Source organism: Cervus elaphus, chromosome 12 (assembly GCF_910594005.1).
Source record: "Cervus elaphus chromosome 12, mCerEla1.1, whole genome shotgun sequence".
NCBI classification, from domain to species: Eukaryota; Metazoa; Chordata; class Mammalia; order Artiodactyla; family Cervidae; genus Cervus; species Cervus elaphus.
The window spans coordinates 46945950-46970755 of NC_057826.1; the positions used below are offsets into that span (position 1 = coordinate 46945950).

The 24806-nt window shown below is 38.1% G+C and overlaps 1 protein-coding gene across 2 annotated transcripts in view; it reads right to left on the reverse strand.

The window, feature by feature from the left end:
- RFX7 (regulatory factor X7) overlaps positions 1-24806 on the reverse strand; it is a 143937-nt gene that overhangs the window by 74447 nt on the left and 44684 nt on the right. The window lies entirely within an intron of this gene.

A 24806-nucleotide genomic window follows, 5' to 3' on the forward strand; every position in this document is an offset into this window, starting at 1 on the left:
TAACAGATATTTTAAACAAACAGTTAAATTTCTAGTCATACATAAAAGTGCAGATGTATTAGTACATAAAGAAATAGAACATAGTGTTTATAATGAATTATGATTTTTACTGTATGCCTGCCACTCTGGATAATGATTTGTTTAGCATTTAAAAGCCATAATGGTGTAATATTATCTGTATATCTAAAGACTTGTTACAAAGTAGATTCTCTTGGGGACTTTCCTGGCAATACAGTGGTTTAGACTCCTTGCTGCCACTGTAGGGGAGCGTGGGTTTGATTCCTGGTTGGGGAACTAAAATCCCACATATAGCTCATTAAGGCAAAAAAATTAAAAAAAAAGTAGATTTTCTTCCCCTCCCCTCTTTCTCCCTCCTCTCTCATACACACACAGACACACACACATGGACTCCCTAGACATAAAAGTAAAACAGACTAGCTAATATGACAATAAGTTGGAGAAAAAGACTATACTTAGAAATAACACAAAAGCCACTATATATAAATTAACTGAATTACTGAAAAAAGTGAACAATTGATATATAAAAAAGCCAGTATAAAATAATTTAACTAATAATTGAATCTTAACACATCAAAGTGCAAATGCAATGAAATCATACAAAAGTTCAAAGATAGTTTATATACAATCATAAAAGATGTTACAACCCAAATTATTCTCAATAAAAGGTTCTAGAGCCACATAAATGCAAAGAATGGTTATTTGCCTTTACATATAGCTACACATTTAATCTGTGGAGTAAGCAAAACTAAGTATTTAAACCACAAGTCAGTTAATGCAATCAAAACTCTACCCCGTACTTGAATTTTAAATTTCATTATTTAAAGACCAAAGTGTGACTGTATTAAACTCAACTGCAAAATTCAGAATGATTAACAGAAAAAGAAAAGTAAATGATACCTTTTGGTAAGAGGAATTGAAATCCCCTCCTCACAGTTCCATAGAAAATCTTTAGAAGTTTAAAATTTGGGGGGATGTTGAGATTGTGTGTATAGCTTCTCACTCATTAGCAGCTAAAGCGTGCTATCTTTCTCACTTCTTAACTCCCACAGTTTCTCTGAGATAAGAGGGTTTTCTATAGTTTAAGAATTGCTGCGAAAAAATAATATATGAAAAATACAACTGTTTCTCACCATCAGTTTTCATTCCAATCCCAATGAAAGACAATGCCAAAGAATGTTCAAACTACCACACAACTGCACTCATCTCACACGCTAGCAAACTAATGCTCAAAATTCTCCAAGCCAGGCTTCAAGAGTATGTAATCCATGAACTTCCAGATGTTCAAGTTGGATTCAGAAAAGGCAGAGGAACCAGAGACCAAATTGCCAATATCCGTTGGATCATCGAAAAAGCAAGAGAGTTTCAGAAAAACATCTATTTCTGCTTTATTGATTACACCAAAGTCTTTGACTGTGGATCATAACAAACTGTGGAAAATTCTTTAAGACATGGGAATACCAAACTACCTTACCTGCCTCCTGAGAAACCTGTATGCAGGTCAGGAAGCAACAGTTAAAACCAAACATGGAACAGACTGGTTCCAAACTGGGAAAGGAGTACGTCAAGACTGTATATTGTCACCCTGCTTATTTAACTTATATGCAGAGTACATCATGTGAAATGCCAGGATGGATGAAGCACAAGCTGGAATCAAGATTACCAGGAGAAATATCAATAACCTCAGATACACAGATGACACCACCTTAATGGCAGAAAGTGAAGAAGAACTAAAGAGCCTCTTGATGAAAGTGAAAGAGGAGAGTGAAAAAGCTGGGTTAAAACCAACATTCAAAAAATGAAGACCGTGGCATCCAGTCCCATCACTTCATGGAAGCAATGGAAACAGTGAGAGACTTTATTTTCTTGGGCTCCAAAATCACTGCAGATGGTGACTATAGCCATGAAATTAAAAGATGCTTGCTCCTTGGAAGAAAAGTTATGACCAACCTAGACAGCATATTAAAAAGCAGAGACATGACTTTGCCAACAAAGGTCTATCTAGTCAAAGCTATGGTTTTTCCAGTAGTCATGTATTGATGTAAGAGTTGGACCATAAGGAAAGCTGAGCACTGAAGAATTGATGCTTTTCAACTGCGGTGTTGGAGAAAACTCTTGAGAGTCCCTTGGACTGCAAGGAGATCCAACTTGTCCATCCTAAAGGAAATCAGTCCTGAATATTCATTGGCAGGAGTGATGCTGGAGCTGAAGCGCCAATACTTTGGCCACCTGATGTGAAGAACTGACTCATTTGAAAAGACCCTGATGCTGGGACAGATTGAGAGCAGGAGGAGAAAAGGATGACAGAGGATGAGATGGCTGGATGGCATCACTGACTAGATGGACATGTTTGAGCAAGCTCTGGGAGTTGGTGATGGACAGGGAGGCCTGGCGTGCCGTGGTCCATGGGGTCGCAAAGAGTCGGACACGACAGCGACTAAACTGAAGAGGGTTTTCTATAGTTTAAGAATTGCTGCTAAAAAATAATATATAAAAAATACAACTGTTTCTCACTACCTTGGTCTAAACCATCATCATTTCTTTTCAAAAGTGTTATAATAACCTTCTAACTGGTTTCCCTGCATCTATTCTTACACCCTCCAGCATCAGTCCCGTGAGCTATTCTCAACCAAGTGTTCAAAGCAGCACCATCCACCACATTAGTCCCATGTTCCTAGAGGATCCAGTCCTCCGCTATCTTTCTAATCTCATCTCATTCTCGTCTATTCCTCCTTCATTCAGCTCCTGCCACGCTGGCCTCCCTGCTTCTCAAGGCAGGAGCAGGGCCTTGCACTGGCTTTTTCAGTCAGCCTCTAAGACCCTTCCTCCATGTAACTTATCTGGTCACTTTCTTCATGACTTTGCTAGATATTATCTTTCACAGGCACTTCTTCTCTGACTACTTCTTCATGTAAAATACTTTCCATCACTCTCTATTCCTTTTGTCCTGCTTTACTTTTCATTATTGCACTATTCTGTATTTTTATTAATTTATTTGTTTACTGGATATCTTCCTTGGCTAGAATTTAAACTCCATGAAAATAGGCTCAATCTGTTTTGCTCACTGCTGTATTATCATTTGGTACATGTTAGATGTTCAATAAAATCCACTGAACAAATGAGTGACAAAATGTACATTTAGCCCCCCATATAAAGAAAATTCTTTGGGACCACTTAGGAAAGCATATTTTAGACAAACCAACATGAAAGTGAAAATGTGATTTTTTTTTTAAACTGTAGATCTAAATATATTCCCCTTCTACCAGAAGCTTTTAAATGTTTATAAAAATGCCATTACACTGTATATATTCTGCAAATGTCTTTTTCACTCAACCCTGTCTTTGAGATCTCTCCATGTTGATACACTTTAGATGAAGTCCATTTATTTTAACTGCTGAAAGTATCTCACTGAATGACTATATCAAATTTATTCATCCAATCCTCTACTGAAAGCCAATTAAGTACATTTTTCTTCAAGCAATGCTGCAACAAACGTCTTTGTACAGGTCTCCTGGTATACACAATCAAAAACTTCTCAGTTATAAATCTGAAAATCGATTTTCTAGGATTCATGAATATATCTTTTCAGTTTTATTATGTATGACAGAATTCCTCTCCCAAAAACTCCTGTATGCATTCATACTTCCATAAGCAAAATATATAGTCTCTATTTTCCTATTCAGTTCAGTTCAGTCGCTCAGTCCTGTCCAACTCTTTGTGACCCCATGGACTGCAGCACACCAGGCCACCCTGTCCATCACCAACTCCTGGAGCTTACTCAAACTCATGTTCAATGAGTCGGTGATGCCATCCAACCATCTCATCCTTCGTGGATCCCTTCTCCTCCCGCCTTCAATTTTGCCCAGCATCAGGGTCTTTTCAAGTGAGTCAGCTCTTCGCATCAGGTGGCCAAAATATTGGAGCTTCAGCTTCAGCATCACTCCTGCCAATGAATATTCAGGACTGATTTCCTTTAGGATGGACAAGTTGGATCTCCTTGCAGTCCAAGGGACTCTCGAGTCTTTTCTAACACCACGGTTCAAAAGCTTCAATTCTTCGGCACTCAGCTTTCTTTATTGTCCAACTCTCACATCCATACATGACTACGGAAAAAACCATATCTTTAACTAGACGGACCTTTGTTGGCAAAGTAATGTCTCTGCTTTTTAATATGCTGTCTAGGTTGGTCATAACTTTTCTTCCAAGGAGCAAGCGTCTTGTAATTTCATGGCTGCACTTACCATCTGCAGTGATTTTGGAGCCAAAAAACAAGTCTGCCACTGTTTCCCCATCTATCTGGCATGAAGTGATGGGACCGAATGCCATGATCTTAGTTTTCTGAATGTTGGGCTTTAAGCCAACTTTTTCCACTCTCTTTCATTTCCATCAAGAGGCTCTTTAGTTCTTCACTTTCTGCCATAAGGGTGGTGTCATCTGTATATCTGGGGTTATTGATATTTCTCCCCACAATCGTGATGCCAGCTTGTGCTTCATCCAGCCCAACATTTCTCATGATGCACTCTGCATATAAATTAAATAAGCATGGTGACGATAAACAGACTTGACATACTCCTTTTCCTATTTGGAACAGGTCTGTTGTTCCATGTCCAGTTCTAACTGTTGCTTCTGGACCTGCATACAGATTTCTCAGGAGGCAAGTCAGTTGGTCTGGTATTCCCATCTCTTTCAGAATTTTTCACAGTTTATTGTGATCCACACAGTTAAAGGCTTCGGCATGGTCAATAAAGCAGAAATAGAAGTTTTTCGATGATCCAGTGGATGTTGGCAATTTGATCTCTGGTTCCTCTGCCTTTTCTAAAACCAGCCTGAACATCTGGAAGTTCACAGTTCACATATCGCTGAAGCCTGGCTTAGAGAATTTTGAGCATTACTAGCGTGTGAGATGAGTGCAACTGTGTGGTAGTTTTGAGTTAATTTTCCTATTAACTTGTGCAAAAAACGTACATGCATATGCCATTTATACATGATACATATAATATATACATTAAAAACTTGCCATTTTAATGGGTATGAAAAAACTTTTAAATTGTCATCATCCCAATTACTAGCAATGTTTTATACTTTTTCACCTGCTTCTTGACTGTATGGGTTCTCCTCCATAAACTGCTGGTTCTTGTTTTTGCCCATTTTTTAAGTGGAGCTGATGATTTCTTATTAGATTGGAGTAGTTCTTTATATATTCTGGAGACTAGTCTTCTCATCTTAAGTATGCTAGTGATACATTTTAGTAACTTACTAAAGTTTAAATTCTTGATTTAGTAAAAGTTATTAATTTTTTTCTTTATGAACCTGTGTTTTTTGTTGTAAGAAATCCTATCTAGCTAAGGTTTTAAAGACATTCCATATTTTGCTATAAAATTTTTGAAGTTAGTTTTTTTTATTTTGATTTAAAAAATTTTTTTTTTAATTTTTTTTTAATTTTGATTTTAATCAGAGTTTATTCCGTATGGTATTTGGCAAACCAATTGCTTCCTGTTTTACTATGGGCTTCCCTTGTGGCTTAGCTGGAAAAGAATCCGCCTGCAATGTGGGAGGCCTGAGTTCAATCCCTGGGTTGGGAAGATCCCCGGAAGAAGGGAACAGTACCCACTTCAGTCATTTGGCCTGGAGTATTCCATGGATTGTATAGTGCATGGGATTGCAAAGAGTCAGACATGACTGAGCGACTTTCACTTGGGCTTCCCTGATAGATCAGTTGATAAAGAATCCGCCAGCATTGCAGGAGACCCTGGTTCGATTCCTGGGTCGGGAAGATCTGCTAGAGAAGGGATAGGCTACCCACTCCAGTATTCTTGGCCTTCCCTTGTGGCTCAGCTGGTAAAGAATCTGCTCGCAATGCAAGAGACCTGGGTTCAATCCCTGGCTTGGGAAGATTCCATGGAGATGGGAAAGACTACCCACTTCAGTATTCTGGCCTGGAGAATTCCAGGGACTGAATAGTCCATGGGGTGGCAAAGAGTCGACATGACTGAGTGACTTTCACTTTCACTTTACTACGTGTACATGCTTTGCATACATGTTTACATACATGCTTTAATCTGTTTCAAGCTTCTTTCATTTTTATTATTAATATACTTGTCTATACCTGAGTCAATACCACACCTTGAATGTGCAAGATACCCATTGACCATTTTTGGAATGGTCCTGATCATTCTTGGACGTCTAACTCCAGGTGAGCTTTTAGTTTTTCCATATTCAACAACTGTACTGAAACTATAGGTATTACAGAAATGGGGGAGCTGACTGATAACTTGAATTTATTCTTGCCTGTCTTTAAAGATGTCATGTAATTTTCTCTATTATCTTTTGTTAATGAGTGCTAGGTAGCTTATAGACGGTATTATAAACTGTATGTCTTTTTTCTTAATATGTTTTCCAATTGGTTTCTGCTAATGTTCATTCTGATGTGGTGAATGTTGGTATTGATATTCTATGCTACTGGTATTCTATCCTGACTTGATATCCAGCAGCCTTCCTGAACTCTTATTGGTTCTAATTGTACATAGATTCTCTAGTAGAATATAATTTCACTTATGATAGTGAAAATATTCTTTTTCCTTTCCAATCTCTATTTCCTCCCACCTCTGCTTCTTATATAATTACTTTGACTAAAATCTCTAATTTAATGGTAAAAAGTAGCAGTGACAGCAGACATCCTTCTTCCGTTTCCAAATTTTGCTGCAAAAATTTAATATACTGCAATATTCCATTTAGTGGATGTTTTACAATTTCCTAAAATATTCGCTGAATAATGGATGGTTTGACTGACTCAACTAAAATAAAATAAAGCTTCAACATTTTAATGTTCTGCTTTGAATACTGACAAGCTAACTTAGAGTAGCTTTTCCATCTTTAACAACCATATACTGTGGATAAAATATAAAAACAGATATGACCAAAAGCAGGTAGTAACTGGAGGGACATCAACCTTAAAAGAAGGAACTGCACCAGATAGGATCGGTATTTATAGGGCTGTTGCCTGCAGTCACTTATATACAGACACAGCGACAATCAGTAGGGACTGAAGCAGAAATCTGCCTTCCTGATAGCAAAGGAGCCACAGGACGAAGTCTTGGGCTAGAAAGTGCCACAAGATTTCTGCATAAACTATGCCCAAATATTTAGACGGCCTTCATTTGGGGAAGGCTCCAAGGATTCCAGCAAAAAGCAACAGCTGAAAAGTGTAAAGATCTGAGTTGAGAGGAGACTTCCGTTGCTACTTAAGACAGGAATGACAATGTTGGGACATTTGAATTCAGCCCTGTTAACTGTCTACCAGGAACAACAACAAAAAAAAAAACTCATCAGAGAAAAATAACAGAATTCAAATCCTACAACATATCACTCACGATACCCACCATACAAGCAAAATTTACCAGAACAAAGAAAAAGGAAAGGGAGACCCAGAGTCAAGAAAAAGAAGCAGCTCAAATAAACCAATCCTGAATGATCTAGACTTCAGAATTAACAAAGACTTCAAAACAAGTATTATAAATACATTCAAGTATTTCAGGAAAATATGGTCATAATAAATGTACAAATGGGAGGAATCTCAGCTGAGAGTAGAACTGAAAGAACCAAATGGAAATTCTAGAAGTAAAACTGACAGTATTTAAAATTCAAAATTCATTGGATTTCCTTAAAGGAGATCAGATAAAGCAGAAAAAAAAGTCACTAAACCAGTAAATAAATCAGTACATTTTACTGATTCTAAAGGAGAGAGAAAAAGGTCTTCAAAATAATAAATAGAGCTTCAGAGATTCATTGTACAACAACAAGCGGTCTAGTTATATACAACTGAAGATAATGAGACAGAAAAATATCTGATAATGGCCAAAATATCTCCAAATTTTGTGAGAAATGCAAACTTACATATTCAAAGAAGCTCAGCACATACCAAGCAGAATAATTAGAAAGAAAATCACACATGAACACGTCACAGTCAAAGGGATGAAAGCACCAAGATGAAAGCAAACCTTGAAGGCAGCCAGAGTAAAGTAACATTATTACAGTAAAAAAAAAAAAAAAAAAGGGTATGAGTGACAGCTGATTTCTCTGCTGCTGCTGCTGCTAAGTCACTGCAGTCGTGTCCGACTCTGTGCGACCCCACAGACGTCAGCCCACCAGGCTCCCCCATCCCCGGGATTCTCCAGGCAAGAACACTGGAGTGGGTTGCCATTTCCTTCTCCAACGCATGAAAGTGAAAAGTGAAAGTGAAGTTGCTCAGTCGTGTCGGACTCTTAGGGACCCCATGGACCGCAGCCCACCAGGCTCCTCCGTCCATGGGATTTTCCCGGCAAGAGTACTGGAGTGGGGTGCCACTGCCTTCTCTGGCTGATTTCTATACAGGCAACCAATTTGCAACAGGGATACCAAAGCAATTCAAAAGATAAAAGGAAAAACCTTTCCAACAAAGGCTGATGGAATAACTGGATGTATCTATGAACAAGTGAACACATCTCATTCTGTAGAAAAATTTGAGTTGGCTCATAAAAGTAACCACAAAAATTTATAAATTATAGAATGCCTAGAAGAAGATCATGACCTGAAAATATATAAAGATGTCAGAAAATAAACAAGTCACCAATCAGAAGAAAATATTTGCAAAATGTATCTGATGAAACTTATGCCCAGAATATATACTGAGTTCCTATAACTCAAAAATCAAGACAAATAGTCCAATTAATAAATGAGCAAACAACTGAAATAGATAGTTCACAAAGAAAAGATAGACAAATCATCTAATAAAAGCACATGAAAAGACGTTCACCATTAGTCATCAGGATATACTATATAAGCACTAGGATGGTTAAAATTAGAAACACTTGGAAGCACCAAAAGTTGGCAGGGTTTGAGCAATCACATCTGTCATATCTGATGGAGACGAAAAAGGTAAAATCACTTTGAAAAACTTTAGTAAATATAAACCTATTATATAACACAACAATTCTGTCCCGAGGTATTCATCCAAGAGAAACAAAACTGTGTCCGCAAAACAGACTCTTACAAACATGTTCACAGAATCTTTAGTAAAAATGCCCCCAAACTGAAAACAATCCAAGTGGTAGTTAACCTAAGAATGGATAAAAATGCTGTATATTCATAGATTGGAATACTACTCAGTAACAAGAAACAACAGTAGCAACAACTTCTGACACATAAAAGAACATGGATGAATCTACAGGACATTGTACTGAGCCAAGACGACACCTAGAAGTTTATTCTGTACAGTTCCATTTATACGATGTTCTGAAATAGGCAAAATTAATCAATGGAGTAAGAAAAATTAGAAAAAGTAGCTGTCTTGGGATAGGGGTGGGAGGCTGACTGGAAAAGAGTATGTATGGACTCTGTAATAGATGGCCTCATTTTCCCTTTTCAGGAAAAAAGGACATTGTCCCCCACCTGCTGGGAATGCTTCCAGCAGAGAAAGTGAATGTTAGTCACTCAGTTGCATCCAATTCTTCGGCCCACCAGGCTCCTCTGTCCATGGGACTCTCCAAGCAAGAAAACTGGAATGGGTTGCCATTTCCTTCTCCAGGGATCTTCCGGACCCAGGGGTCGAACCAGAGTCTCCAGCACTGCAGGCAGATTCTTTACATCTGAGGCACCAGGGAATCCCGAAATAGCAGAGCCAGGACTTTCGAGCAGAAAGGCCCTCAGTTATCAGCCCCCTTTGGGGACAGCTGGCATACTGAATGCAGCACTTTAACAGCTTCATCTTTTAGGATTTGAAATAGCTTGATTGGAATTCCATCACTTCCACTAGCTTTGTTCTGCACTCAATATGCCAGCTAATTTGGAAAACTCAGCAGTGGCCACAGGACTGGAAAAGGTCAGTTTTCATTCCAATCCCAAAGAAAGGCAATGCCAAAGAATGCTCAAGGTGGTTTAGTTGCTAAGTCGTGTACAACTCTTGCAACCCCATGGACTGTAGCCTGCCAGACTCCTCTGCCCATCGGATTCTCCAGGCGAGAATACTGGAGTGGGTTGCCATTTTCTCCTCCAGGGGATCTTCCCAATCCAGGGATCCAACCCGGGTCTCCTGCATTACAGGCAGATCCTTCACTGACTGAGCTACGAGGCAAGCCCCAAGAATGTTCAAACTACTGCACAATTGCACTCATTTCACACGCTAGCAAAGTAATGCTCAAAATTCTCCAAGCAAGGCTTCAATAATACATGAATCGAGAACTTCCAGATGTTCACAAGCTGGATTCAGAAAAGGCAGAGGAACCAGAGATCAAATTGCCAACATCTGTTGGATCTTAGAAAAAGCAAGAGAGTTCCAGAAAAACATCTATTTCTGCTTTATTGACTATGTCAAAGTCTTTGTGTGGATCTCAACAAACTGTGGAAAATTCTTAAAGAGATTGGAATACCAGACAACCTGGCCCGCCTCCTGAGAAATCTGTGTGCAGGTCAAGAAGCAACAGTTAGAACTGGACATGGAAACAGACTGGGTCCAAATTGGGAAGGGAGTACATCAAGGCTATATATTGTCACCTTGCTTATTTAACTTATATGCAGAGTACATCATGTGAAATGCCAGGCTGAATGAAGCACAATCTGGAATCAAGATTGCTCGGAGGAATATCAATAACCTCAGTTATGGAGATGACACCACCCTAATGGCAGAAAGTAAAGAGGAAGTAAAGAGCCTTTTGATGAAAGTGAAAGAAGAGAATGAAAAAGTTGGCTTAAAACTCAACATTCAAAAAACTAAGACCATGGCATCCGGTCCCATCACTTCATGGCAAATAGATGGGGAAACAATGGAAACAGTGAGAGACTATTTTTTTGGGTTCCAAAATCACTGCAGATCATGACTGCAGCCATGAAATTAAAAGACACTTGCTCCTTGGAAGAAAAGCTATGACCAACCTAGACAGCATATTAAAAAGCAGAGACATTAGTCAAAGCTATATGTTTTTCCAGTAGTCATGTATGGATGTGAGAGTTGGGACTATACAGAAGGCTGAGTGCCAGAATGGATACTTTTGAACTGTGGTGTTGGAGAAGACTCTTGAGAGTCCCTTGGACTGCAAGGAGATCCAACCAGTCCATCCTAAAGGAAATCAACCCTGAATATTCACTGGATAGGTAGCTCTGATGGTAAAGAATCTGCCCGCAATGTGGGAGAACTGGGTTTGATTCCTGTGTTGGAAAGATCCCCTAGAAGAGGGCATGGCAACCCACTCCAGTATTCTTGTCTGGAGAACCCCATGGACAGAGGAGCCTGACAGGCTATAGTGCATGGGGTCACAGAGTTAGACACGACTGAGCAACTAAGGACACATATATTCATTGGAAGGACTGATGCTGAAGCTCCAAGATTTTGGCCACCTGATGTGAAGAGTCAACTCATTAAAAAAGATCTGACTTGGGAAAGATTGAAGGTAGGAGGAGAAGGGGGTGACAGAGGAGATGGTTGGTGGCATCACTGACTAATGGACATAAATTTGAGCAAGCTTCAGGAGATGGTGAAGGACAGGGAAGCCTGGCATGCTGCAGTCCATGGGGGTAGCAAAGTGTCAGACAGGACTGAGCTACTGAACAACAACAAGAACAAATGGGGATAGCTATGCTAAAGAAAACTTCACTCCCTAAAGTCATATCTCTTTCTAGGGACAGCCCACATTCAGAAGCTGCACAACATGCAGGAAATAAAGACCCAGCTCTTTGTCTTAGCTTGAGACATCTCTGATGGGCCCTTTCAGCGTCAGAACTCTTCACACTGCAGCTTAACTTTCTGTTTCCTTCCTATCCATTCCTTTCACAGCGGTGATTCTCAAGAGCATTCCTTAATAAAATGGTTCTTAAAATATGACTCTTGGACTAGCATCACCTGGGACGAGTTAGAAATGTAAATTTGTAGGGCCCACTTTGGACCTATAGAATCAGAAAGCAAAAGCCCCATTGCAAAGACCTTCCTGTTAGCTTTTTGTACCTCACTCTTACATTGACTCAGATGGGTATACAATTGAGGAAAATCTCTAATATGAAAAACAGGACATCCCCCTTAAAAAGGGGGCATGAAATCCTCACTGGGAAGAAAGATCATGCAAGAAGGAAAAAAAATTTAATCCCCACAAAGGGCAAAAACAAAAACTGGATGCTATATCACACACAAAAAGATACCATATCACTAAAAAGTGGTGTCTTAGAAATTAAAACTATTGGGCTACATCTTTCCTGTTTGCCCTTCCAGATCCAATTCCTAACTTCTGCAAAAGGAGGCTGGCCTGTATGCACTGTATCTGTATGGCTCCCTTCCCCTGCGGTTTCCAGTGGGCTGATATTAGTCACCAGGAGGAGGTAAGACAGCAAAAGACAGAGGAGGTATTTACTTCACTTGGCTTTCCTCTCTGATGAGGCCATGAGTTAGTGGTTGGGGGGCTGTGGTTCTTCTTAGCAAGTCTTGCAAGACCTATTCTGACTCATTAAACTATGATCATTTAAAACAATGAGCATTTCAAAAATGAAAAATTAAATATATAAAATTTAAAGTAAAACATCTCAAAGCTATCAAATAAGGAATGAGATTATCTATGGATACATTTGGAGATATAATTATTTTTTTACCATTACTTCAACTTGTTAAGTTTAATAACACTTTTTCAGCAGCAGAAAAAATATGCACAAAAATATGGTCACCACTCAATAATGAACCACTGATGCATACATGAACCTGCATTTTAAAAAAGGTAGATAATACTTGACTTTTAAATATTTCATTGTTTAAGTGGTCTTCATTTTTATTTTTGAATAAAACTATTTTGTTAATTTTATCTACAAATAACTTATATTCAAATGATAATGTAAGTTTAACATTAATATTTTTCTAAGGTTTTGACATTTTCTTTTTTTTTTCATTTATTTTTATTACTTGGGACATTTTCTAAATTGTTGTTAATTGATTATATTTAATGAAGCTGTGGTTTCATTAAACTTAATGTCTCACTGATATTTTTAAAATCATTGCTTTTGTAAACATTTTAATTAAATAGTATCAACCTGGTATTTTGGTATTAGATAAAAACAAAATATCCAGCTCATAGTTTTACCCTGCTATTGTAATTACTAAGTTTATGAAACATGCCAGTCATTCATCTTCTAAATTTTTTAGTTCGATCTTTGCATATCAAGTCAGATCACCACTATGTTATTAGAGCTCAATACTAGACCAATGGAGCAGGAAAACGGGGAAAACACACCAGCAAGGAGGGCATATAACAACTTCAGGAAGACAGGTACAGTTTGAGAAAGCATGTTTTGTTTCCCCTAAGTCAAATTACGTGGGCTTCCCTGCTGGTTCAGCGGTAAAGAATCCGCCTGCCGGTGTAGGAACACGGGTTTGGTTCTGGGTTGGGAAGATGCCCTGGAGAAGGAAATGGCAACCCACTCCAGTATGCCTGCCTGGGAAATCCCATGGACAGAGGAGCCTGGCAAGCTACAGTCCATGGAGTAGAAGCAGAGTTGGACACGACTTGACTTAGTGACTAAACAACAGCAACAACAAAATCAAATTACAGAGTGAAGTTGTGGAAAACTTTCTTTCCCAGCGGGACTAAACAAAAGAGACAATAAACGTAAGCATGTTTTTAAAAAACAGAAACAAAAACAAATCGACTTAACCTAAGCCTATTTCAAAACACTTTACAAAAATACACATAGCATTTCCCTTTCTTCAGACAAATATGATACAATAAATATACAGTCACTGGCCAAAAATACTAGTATATAAAACATTGTAAGTAACAAGATGCCTGAAAGAACACTGCTCTCTCTAGCTAAAAACATTTCAGAACCTCTGTTTCCCCCACTTTCAACAAATTGTTTATAATTTGTTTAATGCCGTTAATGATATCTCTCATTCTAAGAGACTCCCACTCATCTCTTCCAACACCAATTTGGCCTCCATCCAAAAGTTCACTACTACTTCTAAATTTATTTAGTGTCCCCAAATCTGAATTCAGAGTGACTCACAATTTCAATATACTTGATTCAAAACTCCTGTGTTGCAGAAATAAGAGATCTGTGAATACTAGATACTAGACTTCACCCACAGAAAATGTGAGGTAGCAGAGGTACTGTGTAATCCATCAACCATAAGAAGCTTTTGCATTCTAGTCTTGCCAGAACAAATCAAACTGTTACGTTGTTCTCTTGTAAAATAATTCTGTTAAAATATTTTAAGACTTCAGATCTTTTTTGTAGATTACAACTCAGCTCACAGTTCATCATCGAAAACAAATTTTTACCCTACACTTGCCAATAATGAATGTGAAGCATTTACTTTTAATTTGCTCAAATGAAAACAAATAAAATTTTAAACACACACAAAATAACCATAGTAATAGCTAATTTTACAAAGATTAAAAAGTGTAGCCAAAAAATATAAAAAAGAAAACAGAAACTACCCTGATCCCAGTATCTAGACATTTTGATTCATTCACTCAGTATGTCACCTTAAATATAATTGGGATCTGTTGGTGAAGATGTAGAAAAACTGCTGGCGGGAATACAATATGGTAGAGGCGCTGTGGAAAACAGTCTGGCATTTCCTCGAAAAGTTAAAAACTGAATTACCATATAATTCAGCAATTCTACTTCTTGGTATATACCCAAAGAAATGAAAATAGCTATGCCAACAAAAACCTGTATATAAATATTCAGATGCACTATTCATAGGAGCCAAAAGGTAAAGCAACCCAGAAGTCCATCAATAGATGAATGGATAGACAAAATGAGTTATAGTCACATGATGGGATTCTTTAGCCACAAAAAGGAATTGAAGTACTGACATGTGCTAAAACATGGATGAATCTTAAAAACTTTATGCTAAGAGAAGGCAGACACAAAAGGCCACATATTATATGATTCCATAGGTATGAGATATTCACAATCAATAAAAGTTTTGTGTGAGTTCTGACTGCTCCACTGACCAGCCAATCCCTGTCTCTCCCCTCTCTTCAAGCCTCCCTATTCTCTGTTGTTCAGTCACTCAGTTGTGTCCAACTCTTTGCGACCCCATGGATTGCAGTATGCCAGGCTTCCCTGTCCTTCACTATCTCCTGGAGTCTGCTCAAACTCATGTCCATTGAGTTGATGGCACCAATTCCCTAGGACACACCAATATTGAAATTAGGCCAACAAATAATCCAACAATGGCCTGTAAATGTTCAAGGGAAAGGAAGAATCATATGCCCCTCACTTAATATCAAAAGACAGGAATGATTAAGCTAAGTGAGGAAGGCATGTAGAGAGCTGAGACAGGCCCAAAGCTTGACCTCTTACGCCAGTTAGCCAAGTTGCAAACGCAAAGGAAAGTTCTGGGAGGAAATTAAAAGTGCTACTTTGGTGAATGCATAAATGGTAAGAAAACAAAACAGCCTTAACGCTGATATGGAAAAAGCTGGACTGGTCTGGACAGAAGATCAAACCAGTCACAACAGTCCCTTTGGCCAAAGCCTAATCCAGAGAAAGGTCCCAACGCTCTACAGTTATATGAAGGCTGGAAGAGGTGAGGAAGCCACAGAAGAAAAGTCTGAAGCTAGCAGAGGTTGGTTCATGAAGTGTCAGGAAAGAAGCCACCTTCATAACACGCAAGTGCAAAGGGAAACAGTGAGTGCTGATGCAGAACCTGCAGCAAGTTGTCCAGATCTACCTAAAACCAATAATGAAGACGGGCTGCACTAAACAACAGATTTTCAAGGCAGACAGAACAGCCTTTTACTGGAAGAAGATGCCATTTAGGACTTTCATAGCTAGAGAGGAGAAGTCAATGCCTGGCTTCAAAGCTTCAAAGGACAGGCTGACTCTTTTGTTAGAAGCTAATGCAGGTGGGTGACTCTAAGTTGAAGTCAATGCTCATTTACCACTATGAAAATCCTAGGGCCTTAAATCTACTCTGCCTGTGGTCTATAAATGGAACAACAAAGCTTGGATAGAAGCATATCTATTAAAAAAAAAAAAAAGAAGCATATCTATAATACATGGTTTATTGAACATCCTGTGCCCACTACTGAGAGCTACTGCTCCAAAAAAAAAAGTAACTTTCAAAATATTACTGCTTATTGACAATGTTCTGGTCATCATCTGCTCTGGTCACCCAAAAGCTCTGATGGAAATGTGATACAATTCATGTTGCTTTCATGCCTGCTATCACAACAACCATTTTGCAGCCCATGAATCAGGAGTCATTTTTACTTTCATATCTTATTCTTTAAGAGATACATTTTGTAAGGCTATAGCTGCCACAGTCAGTGATTCCTCTTACGGATCTGGGCAAACTAAGTTGAAAACCTCCTGGAAAAGATTCACCATTCTAGATCCCATTCATGATTCGAGTTGGAAGAAGCTGATTCCAACCTTCAAGGATGACTCTGAGGGGTTCAAAACTTCAGTGCAGGATGTAATTGCAGATGTGGTAGAAAGAGCAAAAGAACCAGCATTAGAAGTGGTGCCCGAAGATGTGACTGAATTGCTGAAATCTCATGAGAAAACTTGAATGGATGAGTAGTGGCTTCTTATGGATGAGAAAGAAAGTTGCTTCTTGAGACAGAATCTATTTCTGATAAAGAAGTGAAGATTTGTTGAAATAACAAGGATTCAGAATATTACATAACATATTGATAAAGCAGTAGCAGGGTTTGGGAAAATTGACTTCAATTTTTAAAGTTCTACTATAGGCAATATGCTATCAGACAGCATTGCATACTACAGAGAAACTGGCCTTGAAAAAAAAGATTCAATCAATGTGGCTAACCTCACTGTAATTTTAAGAAACTGCCACAGCCACTTCAACCTTCAGCAACCACTCCCTTACCAGTTGGCAGCCATCAACATCAAGACAAGATCCTCCACCAGCAAAACGATTAAGACTCGCTGAAGGCTTAGGTGATGGTTAGCATTTTTTAGCAATATAGTATTTTTAAGTTAAGGTATATACATTTTTAGACATAATGCTACTGAACACAATGAACTACAGAATATTTTAAATGTAACTTTTATATGCACTAGCAAACCAAAAACTTCGTGTTACTCACTTTATTCTGATATTTGCTTTACTGCAGTGGTCTGGAATCGAATCTGTAGTTATCTCCACAGTATGCCCATTATTTGAACATATTAGATTTATTTATACCTTCTTTCACTGAAAGACTTCTATGGTATTTCCGGCTTTATTTTTGTAACACATAATATTGCAACAAACACTTGGCACACAGATCTTACTATACACACTGCCAAGACTTTTCCTCAGATAGACACACACACAAACAAACAGAGACAAACCTTGCAGGGGAATTCTGGAATGCTGATCTTCAACTTTCCAATTATTGCTATACTGCCCTTCAAAGTACACTCCATCAGCTGGGTATGAAAATGGTTTCTATCCTCTCCAAAATGTGGTAATGATAGACTTTTGCCAATCTCATGAGTGTGAAATATTTTGTTGTTTAACACGCATTCCTATATTAGTAAGGCTGAACTTATTTATGTTTATTGATCATTAATCTTTCTACTGTCAACTAACTCTCATATCCTTTACACATTTTTCTATTTTGTTGTTTGCCAATATTATTACTATTAACATATATTTTTATTTACTTAGAAGTATCCTCTTATCCTTTGGATACTAATCCTTTGCCAGTTATTTGAATTACATATATCTTCTCCCCATTTGCTGCTCGTTTATCTTTTTAAGGCATTCATAGTTTTGCAGAAAGCTTTTACTTTAATACAGTCAAATTTATTACTATTTTTCTTCAAGAGAAGTGCTTTTGGTGTCTTAAGTCTTATTTATCATGAGGCCACAGAGATTTTTTTTTTTTAATATTTGCTTTTTACATTTAAGGGGTTAAATTTCCCTGGATTCTGCATGTGATACACATTGTTTTGTTTTTCTCTCATACAGATAACTAGAGGTGTCAGCAGTCCACCTTTTCACTTGAAGACAAGGCCTGTGTCTTACTAATCTGTTTCTTAAAAGCACTTTTCCTAGTTCATATTATAGGTGGTTATAAATGTATGATCAATACAAGGAGGAAAAGAGGGAAGAGAAAGGAGAGAAAAGAAGGCAACGTGGGGATGGGAGTGTGCGGTAAGTATTCAGATCATGGTCATTGGTGAAAACTAAGTATCAGAACCATACAAGTCAAATGGTATTAAAACAGATTTGGGGGATTTTCCTGGTGGTCCAGTGGTTAAGAATCCGCCTTGCAATGCAGCAGACACAGGTTTGATCCCTAGTCCGGGAAGATCCCACATGCCACAGGGCAACGAAGCTCAAGTGCCATAACTACAGAAACCTGCCCGGCGAGAAGCCCTCGCACCACAGTGGGGTGCAGCACCTCCGCCCCCGCCACCAGCTCTCAGCAACTAGAGAAAACCTGTGCAGCAGCCAAGGCTCAGCACAGCCAAAACCAAATGAATAAATGCAAAAAAACAAAACACACACACACACCAGAAAAACAGATTCAGGAGTGGTCTGCAGGAAGATGAACTTTCCAGAACTCTGGAAAGTTAGAGGCAAAGATATTTCTCATGTGTAACTGATACTGACTCTGCTCTCTCTTTCCCAGGATGATAATATGGCCTTGCTAGTGCTAAATTGGTTTAAAAATCCAGAAAACCATGATGTTTTGTAAATATCACTTGATTATGTCAAGTCTTTGCAAAATGTTCATCAAAGCCTAAGTATAAAGGGCAAAGAGATACCAAGAATTTAATGCAACTCTAGCTGAATTTTTCCTTCAGGAAAGGTGGCTATAGGTACCACAGGAAGTCTACAGATTGGAAAAGTTATTAAAAAGTAAGCTGTATTTACTACTATTCAGGAAGTCATGAGGTTTCTAATATCCTTAAATAAATAATCCAGTAACAAATCAACTGGTGAATGAACAGTCTCCTCCCAACCATTCCCAACCTGAAGGTCAAATGAGGGTTAGGGAGGACAACAGAAAACAAAATAAAAATGAGACCTAGAATGACTTTTGTTTCAGTGGCCCTCAATAGAAAAATAGCTCCCTAGAGCAACATTATGGTATCTAGCTCAGTACCGAAGAAGTATGTCCCATGAGTATTACTGCCAAAAAACTGAACCATGTCTACACATTGAACCACATACTCATCTAACCACCAACGTATAGGAAAAAGAGGGGAAGCACCATAGGAGTGAAACCAGCAAAACCTAGACCGTGGGAAAATCCAGAAGACAAATGATCCAGTTTCTTTGACAAATAAAAAACTACTAGAAAAAATTTAAAAGAATATCTACAGATTAAGAGATAACAACCAAGAGCAGAGTATGGGTGCTGATTCAAACAAACTATAAAGAAAAAAAAAATGCAATGTGGAAGTTTGAGCACTGACTGTATGCTCGCTAATATTAACGAATTACTATTTTTGTGTTAATTATATACCTCTACTTACTTAAAGATTAAATCATGTGATGCCTGAGATTTCCTGCAAATAATCAATAGTTATAGATGGGGGTTACATAAAAATAAGATTAGCTATGAGACTAGCTGTTGAGACTGAATAAAGACAACAGAGTTCACTGTATTTTCTCTCCTTTGGCATACAACTGAAAATTTTCAAAACAAAGTTTAGAAAGTGGAAGTACTTTGTAGATCCTTTTCAAAAGAATAGTAAGTTCAACCATCTAAGTCCTAAAGCCAAGAGAATAGTTTGAGATCTAAAAACCTTCTAATGTTGATTACAACTTAAATTCTATGAGTAGACTATACAGCACACTTAAAACCACAGACTCATCCACTATAACCAATGCTACTGCGTTATTCAACAGCCACTAAGTCATAACAAAAAATTATATTAGTAGTATAGTCAGTCCTCAGTAATCGAGGGCCGACTATACTATGCCATTTTATCAGGGACCTCAGTGGTTGCAGATGTTGGAATCTGAGGGGGGATCCTGGAGCCGATCCTCCAAAGATAATGAAGAACAACTATATTAGAAAGTTTAGACTATAATGATTCATTTTCATAAAAACTTTCTAATGAGTTATTTTCCCATTTTTGCTGTTATTCCACATACAGGCATCTTTCATTATATGTGCTTAGTTGATTAAAATGCTGACTTTCACCATTAAAATTTGCTCTAAAAGGGCTATAAAAATATGTACTTTGGGGAGGCAGGGTACTGAACAAAATTGGCTGTTCTCTTTAGTCTCAATCTATGCATTTGCCCAGTTTTTTTCAATGCAAACAGATTTTCAGGTTGATAGAAAAAGTTCAAATAGCCACCAGGATGCAAATGTGCAGTCAAATAACAGGAAAACATCTGCTCATACAATATACTTTTTAAAATTAAAAAGACTCCTTCAAAGAAATGCATGTAGTAAGAAACACTATGCCACACGTAGCAGAAAAAAATACCATGGTTTGTGAAAGAAAGAATTCCAACTCTGCCACTATCAGTGATATGCCTGTTAATTAGATGAACTAGTTTTTCTTCTTCAGGAATGACAGCTCCAAAGCTTTTTGTGAAGATTAAACAAGATGATTTACATAAAAGCCATACTGCAACAACAGCAAGTAACAGACTACTGATAAATGTTAAATGAAACCAAATACTCTAATCCTTTTTCACTTATAATAAGGAAATTAAACATCAAAGAGGTTAATAAATGCCTTGTGCAAGGTCAGACATTTATTCCGTTATACAGTAAAAATACTACCTGATAATAATGCCTCTATTTTACACTGATACTTTCAAGAGAAGAAAAACTGTGCCCTCGTCTCATAACTTGGGAACTTTCTTCTCCAAAAAACATTAGGAATGGCCATCAAGTGAGCTGGAGGAAGCCTTCGGCTAGCTCTCAAGTCGTGTCCTCTTTGTTGGGCTTCAATGCCCTCTAGTGCTGATTTGCAGAGGCAGCCTCAGGTTCCAAAGACAGGCATATGTATCTTCCTGGTCTACAGAACAGGTAACAATGCCCATGCAGGTAATGAAATTAAACATGAGACAGGCACATGCACAGATCTAGCTATCTATAAAGATGACTCTCTTTTCTTTGGGAGATGAGATTTTGAGAAGCATCAAAATCTATTTACTTTGTTTTCAAACTTAAAAAAAAATTTTTTTTACACTTTCTGTTCTTGTTTGAATTTTAAAACAAACATAAAAAACTTTCAAAAGCAAACTAAAAAATATGAAAAAGACAGAATCATGTGGGCATTTCAGGGGGAAAAACTATTCTTGTGAAAACTTTCAGTAAAAAGAGTATAGAGCCATGCAGCTTCATATCTTCTTATGTTACATTATGAAAAGGCTGGGTCAGAGATAAGGCAGATCTTTAAATTAAAAAAAAAAAGGAGATAAAGGTAAGTAACTTCATTTTCCTTGAATACACCTTATGTGTGATCAACAGGTGACATATGTGTAAGTTTTTTTAAACTAAAAAGCATTTATCCAATGTATGGTATTCATTTCATTACTATATATTTGCTTAACTGAGATTCTAAAAGAAGGAAACCAAGCTGAGGATGGCTACCAAAGACTGAACTTAAAATTAGATTTCCTCTAAGATAACAGATGCAGGCAGTGATGCTTGATGTGTTCTTAAAATTGTACTTGAAATGACCCTCATGCATACTGCCTTCCTGAGACATGACTTACTACTATTCTTTCCTAGGTTTTATTCTACAGTCATACTTATGACTGCAAAGGGTTCATTCAGTACACCAGCATGTTATAAAAACGATACCAAGTGCAATGTCCTATTGTCTGCCATTTAACCTCAAGAATCATAGGACTTTTGTCAGAAAGGCAAAAATCATAAATACAAATTTTATAATTAATACTAAAATTCTTTCCCCCAAAGCACTAAAAGAACCAAAAGCAGAGAGCCTAACCTAATAATATTGTTCCAATCTATAAAGTAGAAGATTATCCAAGGAGGATAAAGACATTCGATGCTCAGAAGATGTTTTAGAGAGGAAGACACCAAAACATATTTTAGTCATATTTTAAAGGTACAATAGTTGTCAATGGAAACAGGTAAAATAATTCTTTAATGATAGTTAGAAATGTCTACAGTTTTCATCTTCCACCCTATTCCTAAAGAATGATTCCATTAAGATCTCAACAATCTCTTCTTCAGATACTTCAAAGAGATTTAGAGAATGAAGAATCATTTGATCTTAGGTCAAAAGTTTTCAAAACAAAACCAGAATTCTCCCCTGGGCCAGAAAGCTTTATAGTAATAAAAATCTAAATAATAAGGTTAAGTCTTCAAGACCCATCAGTTCATGGGAAAAGTATTTGTAGTCTCATTGTCTAACAGAAATATAATACAAGCCACATAAGTAATCTTAAATTATCCAGCAGTCACATTAAGTAGTAAAAAAAAAAAAAGGAAATTAATTTTAATTAAATATAAGTAATACATAAAACATTAAAATTTCAGTATTTAAATATAAAAATCATTAAAATATTTTAGATTTTTTTTTTTTAGTATTACTAAATTGTTGACATCCAGTATGCATTTTCTACTTCACACATCTCAATATGATAGAGTCGTATTTCAAGTGCTCAATTGCCACATGTAGCCAGTGGCTGGTGTACTGGATAGCACAGGTGTGGCATGGTATGGGCTTCCCAGGTGGCTCAGTGGTAAAGAATCTACCTGCCAATACAGAAGATGTGGTTTTGATACCTGGGTTGGGAAGATCTGCTGGAGAAGGATATGGCAACACCCTCCAGTATTTTTGCCTGGAACATCCCCTGGTCAGAGAGGCTGGCAGGCTACAGTCCATGGGGTCACAAAGAGTTGGGCACGACTTAGCGACTAAACAACAACAATGGCACAGTATGTCTCATGGGCTACACTTAAAAGAACACAAGCAAGTTTGATGATGGCTTCAGAGGTGAGTGACTTCCCTGGTGGCTTAGATGGTAAAAGTGTCTGCCTACAATGTGGGAGACCCGGGTTCAATCCCTGGGTCAGGAAGATCCCCCTGGAGAAGGAAACGGCAACCCACTCCAGTACTCTTGCTTGGAAAATCCCATGGATGGACAGAGGAGCCTGGTAGGCTACAGTCCACAGGGAAGCAAAGAGTCGGACACGACTGAGCGACTTCACTTCAGAGGTGAACAAACAGACCAAATAGGTCATCTGTTACTCTTTAATTATATTTACTCCTTTAAAAGTTGGAGGAGGAAATGGCAACCACTCCAGTATTCTTGTCTGGGAAGTCCCATGGACAGAGGAGCTTGGCGAGCTACAGTCCATGAGGTCGCAGAGTCAGACAGAACTTAGTGACTAACAGCAATAGCAACAGCCTTGCTCTTCTTGGCCCTTCCTTCTTGGGGCCTCCTTAGCTGACATCTCCTTGTGATTTCTACGTGACCCACCTGTTGCACTGTCCTTTAGAGACATGTTTTCACACTCTCCATAAATACAGGCACCTCAGAGTTGTTGGGGCTTTGGTTCCAGGCCACTATAGTAAAGCAAGTCACACAGATTTCTTGGTTTCCCAGGACACATAAGTTATGACTACACTGTCTTCCCTGGTGGCTCAGATGGTAAAGAATCTGCCTGCAATGCAGGAGACCTGGGTTGGGGAGCTCCCATGTAGAAGGGAATGGCAACCCACTCCAGTATTCTTGCCTGGAGAATTCCATGAACAGAGGAGCCTGGCGGGCCACAGCCCATGGAGTCATAAAGAGTCAGACACGACTGAGCAACTAACACTAACACACTCCTTAAAAAGTACATGAATCTGTCAATCTCTTGGGGAGACTCCCTTCACAATTCATGTGAAATAATTCCTTTTCTAGATCTTACTAGGACAATAAAGTGATCAGTATCCCAATATATATCCCTAACAAAAGCAGCCACTAAGCTAATATTCCGCTGTCCTTTACTTAAAACCAAGAATCACAGGCACAGATGGACGAACCATTTATGTGCTGCAGTCAATAAGGGATTATAACATAATACAGGGAAAAGATAGTTGTCAAATTAAAAAAGTGTATGAAAATATTAGGAGTCAACCATCTGGAAACAACTGTAAGGTCAGTATACCTTAGTGACACACTGCTGGCATTTATTCTAGAGTTGCATTTTGTGAGGACTGCACCTCCCAATATAAATAGATATCCCACGGGGAAAGTGGCCAATGTTCAAGCAAATTTAGGAACTGCTGAGTTAAGTAAAATTAAACATATTCTAGGTTCCCCCATCTTTATAATACAGGACTGTTCATGAACCTTAATGTGCTATCATGCACTGTCTCCATTTTATAGCAGGTTGGAAAGAGGGCTATAGTAAGCAGCATTTCCAAACTAATTTAACAAAGAAATTTTATTCTCACTGGTCACCTTAAGAAACTAGTATCTCAAGCTGTAAAATACTGATCTAGAAACACAGGTAAGAAAAATTCCCCGCCCCCCACCACAACCCCAGGGAGAATCAATGCTAGAGTGTTGGTAAGGGCTTTAAGAACAGAGTATATTGAATTGTTAGGCAAGGCTTTGAAGGTCTGATTCCTAACAATATTCTAACACAAGCTCTAAGGACTAAATTATCAGGAGCATCTTTTGGTCAAGTATAAAAGGCAATGATCTGTCTGGAGAGCTATAATACCTACCCTCTTCCTATATTCAACTCATAATGGCTATGAAATACAAGATTAATTTCATTAAAATCCTACCACCACCACCCCCAAATCTTTTGTTCTTTACGCTCCTGCAAGACAAAAGAGAAACTTCATGAAATTAAATAGGAGTGAAGGTC